Consider the following 17,913-nt stretch of genomic DNA (forward strand, 5'->3'; position numbering starts at 1 on the left):
GCACCATCATTTACTTTATGCATGCAACCTGATTACACAAACGTTGTATCGCTGCAAAATCAACAACACCATTAAAGAAAGTTTTGAAGCAGAAAGGCACGTCTAGTGCCGTACAATACCATTTTACATTCGTTATCCAGTCAAGAAGTCACTGGAAAACCACAGAAACGTACGCTTGTCAATGTCCCCCTCCAAAAAAAACATCGTAGCAATGCTACAAACATAACACAAAATAAAGCAAACAAACAAACAAAAACAAACAAACGAACAAACAAAGAAAAGCACACATATTAAAGAAAAAGTAGCAAGACAATAAAGAAATGAAGATTGGTTAGCGCGCGCACAATTGCTCAAGTCACTGCATGGATGACTGCAGGTTATGCGTCGCACCGTCGTGATTACGCAGTGAGGTAGGGCACGCCCTTGTAGCGACCGTCCATCACTTCGTTGTCCCCGCCGTGGGAGTTATTGCCCCTTGCTCTAGAAATTTAGGTTGCCTCACCGTAGGGGTCATTGCTACTGCTCTTTCTTGGAACCGAAGAGCGGCTGCCCTACTGGAGCGCCACGACTGCCGCTCGGCAAACCTGATTTTAGTGTTGAATAAAGAGAGTCGACTGTCCGTTCTGAAGCTGTCAGAACGTGTATTTCTTGCCTCCTTCAAACTGAGCTCCCAACAACCTCATAGGCCAGTGCGCCAATCCTCCAGATGAACTTGTATGGTTCGGAATAACGCCGTAGTAGCTTTTGGATGAGTACATGCTGGCGTATTGAGGTCCAAACCCAAACACAGCCACCGGGCTGGTATTCCACTTAGCGTTCATCGTTTGCTGTTTCTTCGGCTTGCCGCAGAAAGACCACGACGTTGAGATTCCCTTCGTGGTTGATGTGCTGTAGATGACGTCGAGAGTTGTCGCCGGGTTCCTTCCGTAAACCAGCTTCAATGGCGTGATAACCGTTGTCTTATTGACTGATTAGTGGGTTTTAATACCACAAGGGCCAGTTCTGGCCAAAGAGCGCCAAACGCAAGTTTTAGTGAGGTAATAATGATACCAAAGAATGTAACATGGCTTCAAAGAGGCCTAAAATAAGTGTCTGTAAATTGCTTATAATATAGATATACTAAAATAATGGTAATTATTACTATTGCCATTTGTTGGGCGTGTTGGTAAATTCAAAGCATATTTAGCGCCAGCAAACAAGGACAGAAGGGAGCGCATTTTGTTGTCGTCTCCCTTCGCTCCTTGCTTGCTGGTGCTAGATATGGTTTCAATTATTAGTAGTGTACGATATGATCATAAAATATTTGCAACGAATGATGATTAAGAGATACGTATAGGTTACAGTAGCACTAGTACCTCAAGAGAGCCCTTGGACGCAAGGGCGAGAAACACGTACGTGCTCGACTAGTAGGCTTGTATTGCAGCTAGAACCTCCAAGGGGAGGCCGTGCTAGAAATACACAGGCGACATGATTGTCAGTTTCTGTTAAAAAGTTCAGTACCTTGTTGAAAATGAAACGTCGTTCATTGTTGAGAAAAAAATTCGTCAGCCACACCACTCTGTGAAGATGGATGACCGGCGAAGCTGTATGGATGGTATAATGTACAACGCAGAGGTACATAAATATTTTCGTGTTGTTTATTATTTCACGCAAGTTACTATAGCTTTGTGGTCACTATGGTAGATAGCCAAAAGTTCGGTGACGAGGATGGACAGTTATTTGCGATTGTTAAGTTCAAACACGAGCGCCTCTGGGTCGTTGACACCTTGGGAGTGGTGTACCACTGTAGCCCTTACCGTTCGGGCATAAACAAGGGCAGCCCATTGCCACCTGGCCGCGACACGTCCACGTTGAAATCGCCAACGACGAATACTGGAGTTTGATGATCGTCGGCTTGATCGAGCAGCCATACAAAGTGGTCGTTCCTGAAGTCCTCTTCTTCTCGCTTGGAAGAGGCAGGACGAACGTACACGCCGGCAACGAACGTCCAGTCGGCGGCCTTCACGGCACACGCGTCGGCACGAAACACCGCCCTTTCTAGTTCTTGGGTGGTGGACGAAACGTCGTAAAGCCCGACGACGGCGGCTACGTCATTCCTCACATATATACTGCAACTCCGCCAGCTCGCGAGTCGACTCGGAGGGCGCACGCGACGCCGGTGTAGTCGTCGACTTGAACGAAAAAAATCGGACCACGTATCGGAGACACATGAGAGGGATACCGGTCGAAGTAGGGTGTCGTGGACCACGTCCGCCGGGTGCAGAGGCAGTGATCAGACGCTGAGAGCCGCCAGCGAGAAGGTATGTTGCGGGTCGGCGAACCTAGGCGCAAACGCTTACCTGACGGTGCGAAGGTGGTGGTTATCTAGCCAGTGAAACTCGTCCAGCAGGCTGTGGTCCAGGTTCTCACGGGCGAGGAAGATGGTGTGATCCCCCTTGGACTTCGTAAGGCTTAGCCGGACGACGCTCGTGCGCATACTGAGGGTAACGTAGACCAGCTTCTACGTTGCTATGCTCGTGTCTATGCTAGTACCTGCGCTCGTACTCGTACACCATGTCCAAGTAGGTGGCTCCTTGCGACTTGTGAACGGTAACGGCACTGACCTGAACCGCGGGAAAAGGCTTGCGTTGACAGCCAAGCACCGTCTTTCTGTCCAGAGTGACGGTGACCACATGCAAATATAGCGAGATATCCAGGAGCGACGTCGGGCCGAGGATACGGCGGTTCCGGACCACGTCGACGTCAACATAAACTCCGGGGCCGCACATTTCAGGTTCGCGGATTTACCATCTGTACGGGGTGCTTGGCGATGGTTTTCCTCTTTGTTTCTATTTCAGAGTACTGAAGAAGAACATGGATGACAGGAAGCCTATTGCCAGATCTACTACATGTTAAGAGTATCACTTCCAGTAACTGAGTGAGAGTTGGTGCCGTAGCTGTGCCCGATCCTCAATCTACAAAGAAGCACTTCCTTGTGCCTTTCTGTCCTCTCCTATGTCTAGTTCTCTACTTTTGGCTTTATCATGTGCAGCTTATTTGATACTTCACTATCCCACTGGCTTTGCGAATACTTCCTCGAATCGTAGTGTAAGAAAGGTTTCAGGTCTGAGGCCGCTGTGGGTACGTTTATAACTGTATGACTGAAGTCTAGTGACGCAGCATTTTCAGCAGCAGCTACATTGCTTATTATGCCTCTGTCGCCTGGTACTCACCAAAAGAACAATGACTCGGTTGCACACGTACGCTGCTCATAGCAATGAATATAGTTCATCGAAAACAGGATTGTTATGTTTTTGTAAGCTAATAAGGGCTCTAACGACACTTAATAAGCACGTGAACCCTTCCATGCAGTCCAGCTCTCTCTAACTTCGCGGCGAAGGTTCAACCTATGACGAAGAAATATGGTGGGGTCCCGTGTCTACTAAGCGATGACTGTGAGGCAGTCTAGAAGCACGCTCAGGTCGGTGGTTGGTTGTCTTAGCTCGCGGCCTCCATTCATAACTGCGCCTCATTGTCCGGGTGTCATTACGTCGCCACGTATATTTTGTTTAGGCGGCCTGTTTTTTTCTTTCGCAGGTTCATCTTTATGGCAGCGTGCCGTTGCTACATCGTTAAAGTGGCTCTCGCAGCGTTGTCCGCAGTGGCGGATGATCTTCAGTATTTCGGCGAACAGCAATCACACCTGCATCGGATGGTGCTTTCAGTTTTCCGGAGGTGAGCTGACAGACCGGCCACAGGTTGGACTAGTGTACTGTCTGCGCTGCGACAACAGGTAGCGTCTTGGCGACGACGAACGGGGCGCTCGTCTACTACATTGAGCGGCTGCGAGGTATCCTCGGCTATCTCATGACGCCGCTCACCTTGCAACAAAAACGGGATTTTGACCGCGAATCCTCGTGGTCTCAACTCGGGGTATGGGCAATGGCGGTCCGCGCACCCTGCTTCTCCGCTGCGATAGCCTGCAGGCGACACTCTGGAGTACGTCAAACGTCCGTCTTCCTTGGGGTTGGCACGGGCTAACGGGCTGGTGGAGAGGTGGCTGCGACGAAATGGCGTCACGGAACTTTATCACGCTCTCGAAGGGGGAACGAGATGGTGTGTGACAGCGGAGTATCTCATTGCTTTCAGCTGAGATTACGGTTGGTCAGGAACACCCAGTGAGGGCTGGATTTCCTCGCCGACGATATCAAAGATCAAAGAAACTCGAAGGCTGCGACGCAAGCAAAAGTTTCCTCAGTTCTTTACGTACAGTGGCTTAGCTAGTCTTCTGGAGGTCATGAGACTAGTGCCTGGACCTTACACTTCGGCGTATAGCACTTGGCGGTTATAATGCCTACTGCGCATTAGCAGTGCCTTCTCGATGGCCGTTGCTTCCGTTGAGAAATCGATGACGGTGTTGGGCGGATTGCGGAATATTTCAGTGAAAAAGTATTGTACTCCCTGAAAGACCAAGCGAACTTTGTTCTCTTCAGGCACGTCGTTGGGTCAGTGTGTCGAAAGAGACGAGAACTTTGTTCGCTGAAAATTGTGATATTCTCATCTTGGTAGCTGCATACGGGATGTTACTACACTTTCTCCCCATTTTTTGGCGCCCAGCATTCGTGAAAGGTGTCTAGGAAGGGGCTGCGAAGCAAGTCTCACGTTGTCAGCGTGCACTTTGGATCCTCGAATAAAGTCCTGGTGGCGTCTTTCAATGAGACATGTTCATGCCGCAACTTGTCACGTTTACAGTTGTTAACCGTAGCGAACCTTTCGTATTTTTTCAGTCAGCTTCCCGTATCATCAAATTTTTATCCACGGAAGGTCGGTGGCTCCCTGGGTATGTTAAAACGTGGCGTGCAATACTAGTGTCGTCATTGGGGCCTGTTGATTTGACCATAATTTTCCTAGTGTTGTCGGATCGAAGTTCGTACTCCGGTAGCAATCGTTGAAGCCTGCGCATAGTTCGCTGGTCCGAGGTGACGTCAACGTTGTTTTCACGACTTGGGCTTTGACTTGCACCGAGAATAAATTGCACAATCATCATCATCATCATCAGCCTGGTTACGCCCACTGCAGGGCAAAGGCCTCTCCCATATTTCTCCAACAACCCCGGTCATGTACTAATTGTGGCCATGCCGTCCCTGCAAATTTCTTAATCTCATCACCCCACCTAACTTTCTGCCGTCCCCTGCTACGCTTCCCTTCTCTTGGAATCCAGTCCGTAACCCTTAATGACCATCGGTTATCTTCCCTCCTCATTACATGTCCTGCCCATGCCCATTTCTTTTTCTTGATTTCAACTAAGATGTCATTAACTCGCGTTTGTTCCCTCACCCAATCTGCTCTTTTCTTATCCCTTAACGTTACACCTATCATTCTTCTTTCCATAGCTCATTGCGTCGTCCTCAATTTGAGTAGAACCCTTTTCGTAAGCCTCCAGGTTTCTGCCCCGTAGGTGAGTACTGGTAAGACACAGCTATTAAACACTTTTCTTTTGAGGGATAATGGCAACCTGCTGTTCATGATCTGAGAATGCCTGCCAAACGCACCCCAGCCCATTCTTATTCATCTTATTATTTCTGTCTCATGATCCGGATCCGCAGTCACTACCTGCCCTAAGTAGATGTATTCCCTTACGACTTCCAGTGCCTCGCTGCCTATTGTAAACTGCTGTTCTCTTCTGAGACTGTTAAACATTACTTTAGTTTTCTGCAGATTAATTTTTAGACCCACTCTTCTGCTTTGCCTCTCCAGGTCAGTGAGCATGCATTGCAGTTGGTCCCCTGAGTTACTAAGCAAGGCAATATCATCAGCGAATCGCAAGTTACTAAGGTATTCTCCATTAACTTTTATCCCCATTTCTTCCCAATCCAGGTCTCTGAATACCTCCTGTAAACACGCTGTGAATAGCATTGGAGAGATCGTATCTTCCTGCCTGACGCCTTTCTTTATTGGGATTTTGTAACTTTCTTTATGGAGGACTACGGTGGCTGTGGAGCCGCTATAGATATTTTTCAGTATTTTTACATATGGCTCGTCTACACCCTGATTGCGTAATGCCTCCATGACTGCTGAGGTTTCGACAGAATCAAATGCTTTCTCGTAATCAATGAAAGGTATATATAGGGGTTGGTTGTATTCCGCACATTTCTCTATCAGCTGATTGATAGTGTGCATATTGTTACGTAGGAAGACACCGACGAAAAGCTATTTACAAGTATATTTACAAGGCTATACGCCGCAGTTGACCAAGAGGCAACAGCCCGCGCTAGCTTCCAATCGTCGTCTTCTTCTTCTTCCTGCTCGGCTCTTCGTCACTGGGAATACTACCACGTATCACTACCCCCGGCGGCAAAAGCGCCGTCCCGGAGCGACTAAAGGCTGGACTCTGAAGCAGTGTAGTAGCTCTTGAGCCTACTGACGTGCACGACATCACTAGACGCCAGAGTAGATGACGAGGTTGAGCTCACAGGAGCAATTTCATAAGTCACAGGCGTCACCTGGCGCAATACGCGGTAGGGCCCTGTGTACCGCGAAAGGAGCTTTTCGGAAAGTCCAACGTGACGACAGGGCGACCACAGGAGCACAAGTGCACCAGGCGAAAACTGTACGTCACGGTGGCGGGCGTTGTACTGACGCTGCTGCGTGGTTTGCGAGTCCGTCAGTCGAGCACGGGCAAGCTGGCGTGCATGATCGGCGAGGGCGATGGCGTCGCGCGCATACTCGGTTGTTGAGGTCGCAGCGGGAGGAAGTACCGTGTCAAGGGGCAAGGTCGGTTCGCGACCGTAGAGTAGATAAAAAGGGGAAAATCCGGCGGTGTCGTGCCGGGAAGAATCGTAAGCAAAGGTGACGTAAGGAAGGGCAACGTCCCAGTCGTGGTGGTCCTTCGAAACGTACTTGGACAGCATGTCGGTAAGAGTACGGTTTAAGCGCTCTGTCAGGCCATTGGTTTGAGGATGGTATGAGGTAGTCAGCTTGTGTTGAATAGAGCAGGAACGCACAATGTCGGCGATAACTTTCGAGAGGAAGTTACGACCACGGTCAGTAAGCAGCTGTCGCGGGGCGCCATGCACTAAGATAATGTCACGCAAGAGAAAGTCCGCGACGTCAGTGGCGCAACTGGTAGGAAGAGCCCGCGTGATAGCGTATCGGGTGGCGTAATCAGTTGCGACGGCTACCCATTTGTTCTCAGAGGATGACGTGGTAAAGGGACCGAGGAGGTCTAATCCAACACGAAAAAACGGTTCCACAGGGATGGGGATCGGCTGGAGATGACCGGAAGGTAGCACCTGAGGCGTTTTCCGACGCTGGCAGGGATCACAGGCCGCAACATAGCGTCGGACGGAGCGAGCAAGACCAGGCCAATAGAAGCGGCGGCGGACGCGGTCGTACGTGCGGGTTACGCCAAGATGTCCTGCAGTGGGTGCGTCATGCATCTGAAAGAGCACAGTCTGTCGTAGATGTTTTGGCACGACAAGAAGAAGATCAGGGCCGTCAGAGAGGAAGCTCCTTCGGTACAGAATGCCGCCCTGGAGGACGTATCGGCGAACGGATGCGTCGGTAGGTGTAGAGCGCAGACGCTCGATGAGTACTCGCAGCGATGGGTCTCGGTACTGCTCATCGGCGATGTTAGCGAAGGCAGACACAGAGAAAATGCCGTCGGCGGTACTACTGTCGGCGTCGTCAGGCTCGTCTACCGGGTAGCGAGACCGGCAGTCAGCGTCCTTGTGTAGTCGGCCTGATTTGTAGGTGACAGAGAACGAATATTCTTGGAGGCGTAGGGCCCAGCGACCAAGTCTTCCTGAAGGGTCTTTCAATGAGCATAACCAACAAAGCGCGTGATGGTCTGTGATGACGGAAAAGGGTCGGCCATATAAGTATGGGCGGAACTTCGCAACCGCCCAAACTAGGGCCAGACACTCACGCTCAGTGATGGAATAGTTGCGCTCCGCGGGTGAGAGGAGCCTGCTGGCGTAAGCGATAACACGGTCGTGGCCACGCTGGCGTTGGGCCAGTACTGCGCCAATACCGTGACCGCTGGCATCAGTACGGACTTCGGTAGGCGCAGAAGGATCGAAATGGGCCAGAACGGGAGGCGTTGTGAGAAGATCGATGAGAAGCGAGAATGCAGAGGCCTCGTTATCGCCCCACTGGAAAGGGGCGTCTTTTTTCAAAAGCTCGGTTAGTGGTCGTGCGATGGCCGCGAATTTTTTGACGAAACGGCGGAAGTACGAGCAAAGGCCGATGAAGCTGCGCACATCCTTGACACACTTCGGAACAGGGAAGTGCGTAACAGCATGGATCTTGCCTGGGTCCGGTTGCACGCCGTTCGCATCAACGAGATGTCCAAGGACAGTAATCTGGCGACGGCCGAATTGGCACTTCGATGCGTTGAGTTGCAGACCGGCTCGCCGAAAAACGTCCAGGACTGCTGAGAGGCGCTCGAGGTGCGTAGCGAATGTTGGGGAGAATACTATAACGTCGTCCAAGTAGCACAGGCATGTGGACCATTTGAAACCGTGAAGAAGGGAGTCCATCATGCGTTCAAAAGTGGCAGGAGCATTACATAGGCCGAACGGCATCACCTTGAATTGATAAAGACCGTCGGGTGTCACAAAGGCAGTCTTCTCGCGGTCGAGATCGTCCACGGCAATCTGCCAATAGCCGGAGCGAAGGTCAATAGATGAGAAATAGCGAGCACCGTGGAGGCAGTCAAGGGCGTCATCAATCCGAGGTAGGGGATACACGTCCTTTTTGGTAACCCTGTTAAGGTGCCGATAATCCACGCAAAAGCGCCATGAGCCATCCTTCTTTTTTACCAGCACAACCGGTGACGCCCATGGACTGCATGACGGTTCAATAATGTTCTTGGCAAGCATTTTGCGAACTTCGGTGCGAATCACTTGACGCTCAGCCGGTGATACTCGATACGGGCGGCGATGAATAGGAGGGGCATCTCCGGTATTAATGCGATGTTTAACAGCCGTTGTTTGGGCCAAAGGACGATCGTTAAAGTCAAAAATATCTTGGTAGGTCATCAGAACGCGGCAGAGCGCACGAGCGTGCTCGGACGGCATGTCGGGTGCAATCATTTTCTGTAAGTTTGCGATGGTACAAGTTGCCGACTGCGATGGTAGAGGAGGATCGGTTGAATTGTCGTCTACTGAAATCGGTGCTACAGAGTGATCCTCGAATAAGCAAAGTTGGGCCAGAGACATCCCGCATGGCAGCACTTGTGTCGTCAAGGCAAAATTGACCACTGGCAGGCAGACGCAATTCGCCGTAATAGATAAAATAGTATGAGGTAGTGTGATCCCGTGTGTAAGGAGGACGTCTTGCATAGGAGCCGCGATGTAGTGACCGTCGGGCACTGGTGGGGATGACACGAAGTCAACGTAAGTCAGTGCCGAAGGTGGCAAACGAACGAAGTCGACGGAACTGAGGCGAGGAAGGTGTTGTTCAGCGGGATCCAGAACAGGCAGGTCGAGGCGGAGAGTACTGGCGGAGCAATCGATGAGAGCAGAATGTGCGGAGAGGAAGTCGAGGCCGAGGATGATGTCGTGGGGACAGTGAGCGATGACTGTGAATAGCACGGTAGTGGAGCGATCGGCGAAGGAGACGCGGGCGGCACACATACCAATTACGGGGGCTGTTCCGCCATCGGCGACACGTACAACAGGCGTCGTGGCGGGCGTGATTATTTTCCTCAGCCGGGTACGAAGATCCGCGCTCATTACCGACAAATGCGCCCCAGTGTCTATGAGAGCTGATACAGGAACACCGTCGACTTGCACGTAAAGAAGGTTCAGATGAGTGGGCAACGTCAGGAGAGAATTTGGCGGCGTAGGGAGCAATGCAGCGTCACCTCGAGGCGCTGCATCGTCTAGTTTTCCGGCTGGGAGCGGCGTCCGAAGGGAGTCGGCGAATAGGAACGACGGGGCTGGGGAGAGCGAGATTGTCGTCGTTGGGGCGAAGGTGAACGAGAATAGGGGCGGTTCGGCGCAGGAGAATCGGTGGCGGCATTATCTGAGCGGGCAGCATAGCGACGAGAAAGGCCATCTGGGGGGGAGAGTAGGCAGTATATGTTGACTGGTTCAGGGAACTCCAGCGACTGCGGCAGTGCCGAGAAATGTGCCCAATTCGATGGCAGTGAAAGCAAATTGGCTTGTCGTCTGCAGTGCGCCATTCAGAGGGGTTGCGGAAACGTGGTGGGTAAGAAGGTGCGGGACGGGGTGGAATCGAAGATGCCGGGTGGGGATCAGGGCGATGGGCCGAGCAGATGGTGTGAATACCCATGTTGGCGAACTCCTGGCGGACAACTGCCTGGATCAGGGAAACAGTGACTGCAGGTGCAATGGAGGGGCTGAAGTCGAACGCAGCCGGATAGGCGGCCTCGATCTCACGCCGGACAATCCTGGTAACATCGCCAGTGTTGTTGGGACGAGGAGCGTCGGCACAGGAAGATGTCGCTGGGGTGTTGGGCAGACGGGCAAACTGTTGGTCGATACGTCGGCTTTTAGCAAATTCCAGGCGGCGGCACTCTTTTATAACTGCATCCACCGTCGCGACGTTGTTAAATACGAGCAAGTTGAAGGCGTCATCGGCAATGCCTTTGAGGATGTGGGAGACCTTGTCGGACTCAGTCATGTGTGCGTCAACTTTGCGGCATAGAGCCAAGACGTCCTGAATGTACGTGACGTAGGGCTCCGTTGACGTCTGCACACGACCGGAAAGCGCCTTCTGCGCGGCAAGTTGGTGACCGTAGGGGTTGCCGAACAAGTCTCGAAGCTTTTGCTTAAGCGAATCCCAACTGGTCAGCTCATCTTCGTGCGTCCGATACCAAACTCGAGGTGTTCCACCGAGGTAAAAGACGACGTTGGCGAGCATTATAGTTGGGTCCCACCGGTTATTGCGGCTGACGTGTTCGTAAAGGCTGATCCAGTCCTCGACGTCTTCCCCATCTTTTGCCGAGAATACGCCAGGATCACGGGGAGCGGAGAGGGTGATGTAGGTCGTCGAAGTGGCAGCAGGTGCCGGAGCCGGTGGGGTCGGGTTGGCGTCGCCGGGAGGCGTATTTGGAAAATCCAGAAGGGACAACGCATGGCAACCGCAGCGCCACGCTATTGGCTGCCGCCTGCGGGGACGCGCCGTGGCGTCATGCCTAACAACGTACTCTCATCACCAGCGGTTTCGCGTAGCTTGTTGCGTGTCGTGGCCAACGCCGTGGCCAACGTTTTGTCATATGGTTTTGTCGTGGCTGGCACGCAGACGCGGCTACGTGAAACTGGCGTAACTGTGTGCTGGCGCGGTCGCGAGCCGAGGGTGACGCGACTTTCCGTCCCATCCATCGAAGCGCCGTCTCCGCCCTGCCGATTGATAGGAATCGCGATCTACGCTGGTGCGACAATTTACGCTGCGAGGATCGCTGGGCGAAACCCATGCCGACAACCGATTGATAGGAATCGGGATCTACGCCGGTGCGACAGTTTACGCTGCGAGGATCGCTGGGCGAAAACCATGCTGACAAGATCGGAACCTGTGAGATGGAGTCGTATTCCACCACTACTACTAATGATACGCAGCGCGATGCCCTCAAGAGGAAACAAAACGCCCTTGCGATTACTGTGCTGCTCACGTCCTGTTAATGCAATTCGGCATACATCGACACGGCGTGCAAGCACTGAATAGTGTTTTAACGTATGTGCGCTGGCACAAAACGTTATAAACAGTCCCGAAAGAGCCTATATTGCATTGGATGTTAAAGTTCACCCTAGATATCAATAAATGTTGCAGGTATGTGCCAATTTCTTCACCTAATTGCAGAGAACTCTCTCGGGCCGTTATTGCATTTTTATGGCTTCCTCCATGTCCCAATATGCTGAATTTCAAGTACATTGAAGTTGTTGCAGATGCGAAATGCCACTTTTATGATGTATTTGGTTCGCCTGTTAAATATAGTTTAAAAAGTTCTGTTCAAAAAGAAATTCCCATCTTTTTACAACTGGGATAAACAATGTTAGAGGTGGAAAGCTGTATAAGTGAAAACTAATACTTTAATTTACTAGCACTGCTTTAAGTGAATTTCTAAAGCACAGCAATTTTGCTTGCCTTTTTCTGTTTTATAAATTAAAATGTACATCTTTGAAAGGCAGCCTGACCCTCTTTAAATTCGAAATATTGGGCACAGACTGGGAACACTGCTTTCCAATACACTTGCTGAAACTGCCTTATCAGAACACCCTAGTACACAATGCAGATCCATTAAGAAGTGACAAGACAGTTTGACAATTTTAATCATTGAAAGACTTAGCGAAACATTTTTTGGGTTGTTTTTCCTTGCTTTCAGACACTGCACATTGCCCTTTAAGGCATGTTTTCAGTGTTTCTTTTTTTATGGGGAAGGTGTGTTAACATCTTTTACACCATGTCAATTATGTTGTGCCGTAATGTGTTCTTGGATGGAGTCTTGCCCTTTCATTCAGTACAATATAATGTAGTTTATTGTGTCATAGGCCATTATACATTTGAGTATGAGTGTAGCATTTTGCTAAGTTTTGCCTCTGTCACCCAAGCTTGCAAGTTTGCTACCCACTGCTGGTGACGTGTGACACATGTGACTTTTGTTCAATAAAAGGAAGTCTATCACTTATCCTGTGCACGGGCTGTCTTCTTGAATTGCAATTTGTTGTCTATATTAGTTCTTTTGTTGCATCTCAGATTAGGAATGGCTATCATAGTTGACATCATTTAACCATATTGCACAAATGTAGATATGTACTTGCAATATGTGGCCACCATAAGTATAAATAGAAGTTAATAATTCAAGAATAGTGCCTTTGAATGGCGGGACAGCCATGAAATGTAGCTACAAGGTACCGGCGCTGTAAGTAGCACTGTTTGTGCAGAATATAGTTGAACTCAACTACTTTCAAACATCACTGTTTTTGTCTGCATTTGTATAGCTCCAATTCCTGTGAACAACACAAATCTGGTGGAAGAGTGGCTTGCACCTGCAGTTGGACCCAATGAATAGCCAAATCTCTGCACGTTTTCATGTTATTAGCATATTATTAGAGGCGGTCATTCTTGTAGTAGCCTGTTTGCCCAGTGTAGAAGCCACTACGGGTGTCAGGATGTTGTACACATCTTCGGCTTTGCAGGGGACACAGCATCTGGCACATAGTTTGTCACAGGCCATGTCTTTGGGGCAAGTTGGGTTTACTCACTTGCAAAGGGAGAACCAAGCTTGTTGGATAAGAATTAAATCGCCTGTACACTCAGTGACCTTCATTTTGTGTGACATATATGGTTATTGCTACCCTTGCTTTATGCACTTCTTGTCCGACAGCAGTCTTGCTTTTGAAACACTCGGGACAGCTTTCAGCAAGCTGGACAGGAATAGCACTGAAAAACCAGCAGATGTTAATTGTCGTACTTGTCATGTGAAACTTCATACAGTATGATGAGGGCGGAAATTAATGAGGGTGTTCCACAAGGCCTTGTAGCGCATGTCATGAGTTTGGAGCAACGTGATGTATAGCACTTTTCTGATCGCATACTATAGGTTCAGCAGGTGTGGCCATGGTTTAAGTGCAGTGCAAGGTCAAGAAAACAGATATCTACGAGCAGCACCCTGGTAAAGGAGACGCTGAGAAAACTAATGGGAAGCCTGTTGTACATCTAATTGACCAAGTTGCTGAATTATGGGGTTTTACGTGCCAAAACCACTTTCTGATTATGAGGCACGCCGTAATGGAGGACTCCGGAAATTTCCACCACCTGGGGTTCTTTAACGTGCACCTAAATCTAAGTACACGGGTGTTTTCGCATTTCGCCCCCATCGAAATGCGGCCACCGTGGCTGGGATTCGATCCCGTGACCTCGTGCTCAGCAGCCCAACACCATGCCACTGAGCAACCACGGCGGGTGACCAAGTTGCTGGCTTCATCAGGCAAAGGGTGATAAAAAGAAGGAAGTCATCAACACATCAGAATGTTTTTGCATATAGACACTGCTAAGGTTCTCAGGCACGCCGACAAGTCTTAGTGCGTAGGCTATGCATGACCAACTACATATGCCTTCTGTTTGGACAAAAGAACTGCTCATTGTAACTGGATGAAGATGGAGTGGACAGAAATAAATGGCAGCTCCATTAATCTGGTTTCACTGGCATCAACACTGATTTGTAAGTGCGCATCGCCATACTCCACAATGCCTTCTTGGGTGACATCAACAAGGACCAGCTTGAGGCAAAGGGTAATAGACATCTTTACAAGCTAAAAATGCATGCATGCATGGAGAGCACTTTGTGTACAAAAAGTAGGCACTTCCACAGGAACTGGAAAAGGAACATATTATTGACAGTGGGCAAAGACAAGCTTCTCTGCTACTATACACCCAGCATTGTTGCCATGTAACGACATCTGAAACAATCCCTCTCAAAGAGGAAATCATCTTTGTGTATCCATAAAGAGGGTAGCAGGCAAAGCCCCTTCAACAATGATGCCAGCTTCAAAAGGCCCACTTGCACATCCTGAATGCTTCCTTCTTAGACTTTGCTGGGTGCAAGCACTCTACTGTCCAAATGTTGTCATTGAGAGCACTGTTCGTTTGGTTGCAATACAGTTCTGAAGTGATTGCAACAAATTTCCCTTCCTAGTTGGTCTGGAGGCCTACGGTGCTCATGAAGCAACACCATGAGATAAGCAAGGTGACAGGATGCCTCCAAGCCCTTGTTTGTTTATCACACTGTTTTGTTAGTAACAACCATGAGATCTGAGACCAACAAGCTCACGTTCGGCACTCTAATGGTTATTGTGGAGGATCCATAATAAAAAGCACAAAACAGAAAACTCAACAGAAAGGATAAGGCAACATTTAACACTTAGTATTGCTGCAGCCCACCCCCTTTTAGTCTGGTCATGCTACATTTTTTTCTATAGATAGGCATGAACTTATCCTGTGCGCAGCTTACTGCAGAGAGCATAGGTGATGTTCCCAATCGGTGTCCGATGTTTATATAGACTATGTGCTGGCTCAAAGAGGCTCGAAACACTGCAATGGAAGCTTCTAGTAGAAAAGGTACCTCGAAGAAAAAAAAAACTGTGCTACAACCACCTTGGCAACATCTTGTCCTCTTAATAAAGATTGTGCTTCCGTATCAACTTCAGCCCTCCAGTTTAGAGTAAGTACCAGTGCACTTATGAACAACGAATCAGTTCTCAAAGAGCACGTGCAGTCCAGCCAGAAGCATAGGCATGAATCCGCATTGTGCTCCTGCATTGAAGGTGAATAATGCATTACAATATGGCGAATGTGCCTTAGTAAGCTTCCTGGCAATATGAATTTGTAATGTACAAAGAATTGTCAATAAAGCTTACCAAGAGCACAGATGCACTTGCAAATTATATCACAATTGAAAATAATGAGTAAACCTATGTGCCCTTTCCACTCTTATTATGCTTTACTGCACGATGCTACACCCCTGTATTGCGGTGTAGCAAGCTACGAAAGAAACGTTGCATAATTGAGCTTTTTAAGATTACCTTTTTCGCAATACTCCTATGTACTGCGTTGAAGCATACTAAAGGGGAAAGGGGCCACTGTCACTGGACATAAAAAGAGTTCTTTAATTATACACTCGCGCAACCGCCGCCTCTCAGGTCGCCTGAGTGGACATACTATGCTGAGTGATAGCGGTCCCCTCCCACTTTTAGTATCCTTCAGCGCGCAACTAAAATGTACTGCGGCGAAGAAGCAGTACATTTGTACTCCATGGGTGAATAAACAAATGGTTTTTACAACAGTACAGAAATAAACGCGCACCATGCATCAGTCTACCACATGGAAGAGGGTCGCAACAAAAGGTAGCTGATTCACACAGGCTGTGTAGCCCGCTTATCAGTCGTAAAGGCTATTATGGGAAATTCAAAATTTCAGACACACAGAAATATGTTTATATGTTTACGTTTATGTTTAAGACTGCCAGAACTTCCACAATAGGAAGTAATTTACAACACACAAATGCAAACAACACAGACATATGCCTTGTTTTCAACTCGGTCATCATGCAAATGACACATAGCACGGAAAAACGCGAACATGCTGTGTGTTAGCATCGTAAACTTCATACTAGGCAAGGAGCACACCACAATCCCGCGACAGCCGCTAATGAGACCAAAACGGGAGCACATATCTGTGAACGTGCAAATGGAGACCCCTAAGCCACTCTGCTCCTCCACCACCCCCCGCTGCACGGCTGCACCACTCGTTTCAAGCACAGCACACTTAATTGTGTACACAATCAGCGCTGAACAGTGCATGGGCGATCGACGCAGTCGCATTTACATGACTTGTAGCGAGCAGCACATCCCTCAATGTCCGTTAAGCAAAGTCGGACACGGCGACGCCACATCGCGGTTCGCAGAACTTCGCTGCCGAGGCGCTAGAAGCACGGGTCACAACGCAGATTCTGTACTGCCAGAGCTCACCGAGGCGAAAGTCGCACTGCCGCACCACCACTACTCGCGGCTTTCCGCCAAGTAACACAGAACCTACCACCAACACACAAGCAACGCAAGCACGATCACATAAGCAACGTCGAACAACGCACGGTCCGCGCGAGCCGGAGAACGAACATGCCGAGAACGAACACGCCACGGCGTCGCTCGGCGCCACCATCATGCCTTCTCAAAAACCGTAAACAATCCTGTCCCTAGGCACCTATTATCAGGTCACGTGAGGGATTTTTTGTACGGAGAGCACCGGGAACGAGAGTTATCGCTTGGCGCCGTTGCTAGGAGTGACATCACGGCGTCCCGCAGGCTCGTAAGCCAATAGCGTGGTGCTGCGGTTGCCATGCGTTGTACCTTCTGGATATTCCAAATACGCCGCCGGGAGCCATGAAGGTAGGCTCTTCGTCACTGGGAATACTACCACGTATCAATATGATCTATTGTTGAGTAGCCTTTACGGAATCCTGCCTGGTCCTTTGCTTGACAGAAGTCTAAGGTGTTCCTGATTCTATTTGCGATTACCTTAGTAAATAGTTTGTAGGCAACTGACAGTAAGCTGATCGGTCTATAATTTTTCAAGTCTTTCGCGTCCCCTTTCTAATGGATTAGGATTATGTTAGCGTTTTTCCAAGATTCCGGTACGCTCGACGTTATGAGGCATTGCGTATACAGGGTGGCCAGTTTCTCTAGAACAATCTGCCCACCATCCTTCAGTAAATCTGCTGTTACCTGATCCTCCCCAGCTGCCTTCCCCCTTTGCATATCTCCCAAGGCTTTCTTTACTTCTTCCGGCGTTACCTGTGGGATTTCGAATTCCTCTAGACTATTTTCTCTTTCATTATTGTCGTGGATGGCACTGGTACTGTATAAATCTCTATAGAACTCCTCAGCCATTTGTACTATCTCATCCATATTAGTAATGATATTGCCGGCTTTGTCTCTTAACGCATACATCTGATTCTTGCCAATTCCTAGTTTCTTCTTCACTGTTTTTAGGCTTCCTCCGTTCCTGAGAGCATGTTCAATTCTATCCATATTATACTTCCTTATGTCAGCTGTCTTACGCTTGTTGATTAACTTCGAAAGTTCTGCCAGTTCTATTCTAGCTGTAGGGTTAGAGGCTTTTATACATTGGCGTTTCTTGATGAGATCTTTCGTCTCCTGCGATAGTTTACTGGTATCCTGCCTAACGGAGTTACCACCGACTTCCATTGCACACTCCTTAATGATGTCCACAAGATTGTCCTTCATTGCTTCAACACTAAGGTCCTCTTCCTGAGTTAAAGCCGAATACCTGTTCTGAAGCTTGATCTGGAATTCCTCTATTTTCCCTCTTACCGCTAACTCATTGATCGGCTTCTTATGTACCAGTTTCTTCCGTTCCCTTCTCAGGTCTAGGCTAATTCGAGTTCTTACC

At 49.1% G+C, this 17,913-nt stretch overlaps 1 protein-coding gene across 1 annotated transcript in view; it reads right to left on the bottom strand.

Moving 5' to 3' along the window:
* LOC135913318 (multidrug resistance protein mrp-7-like) overlaps positions 1-17,913 on the bottom strand; it is a 174,934-nt gene that overhangs the window by 117,444 nt on the left and 39,577 nt on the right. The window lies entirely within an intron of this gene.

Source organism: Dermacentor albipictus, chromosome 6, assembly GCF_038994185.2.
Source record: "Dermacentor albipictus isolate Rhodes 1998 colony chromosome 6, USDA_Dalb.pri_finalv2, whole genome shotgun sequence".
NCBI classification, from domain to species: domain Eukaryota; kingdom Metazoa; phylum Arthropoda; class Arachnida; order Ixodida; family Ixodidae; genus Dermacentor; species Dermacentor albipictus.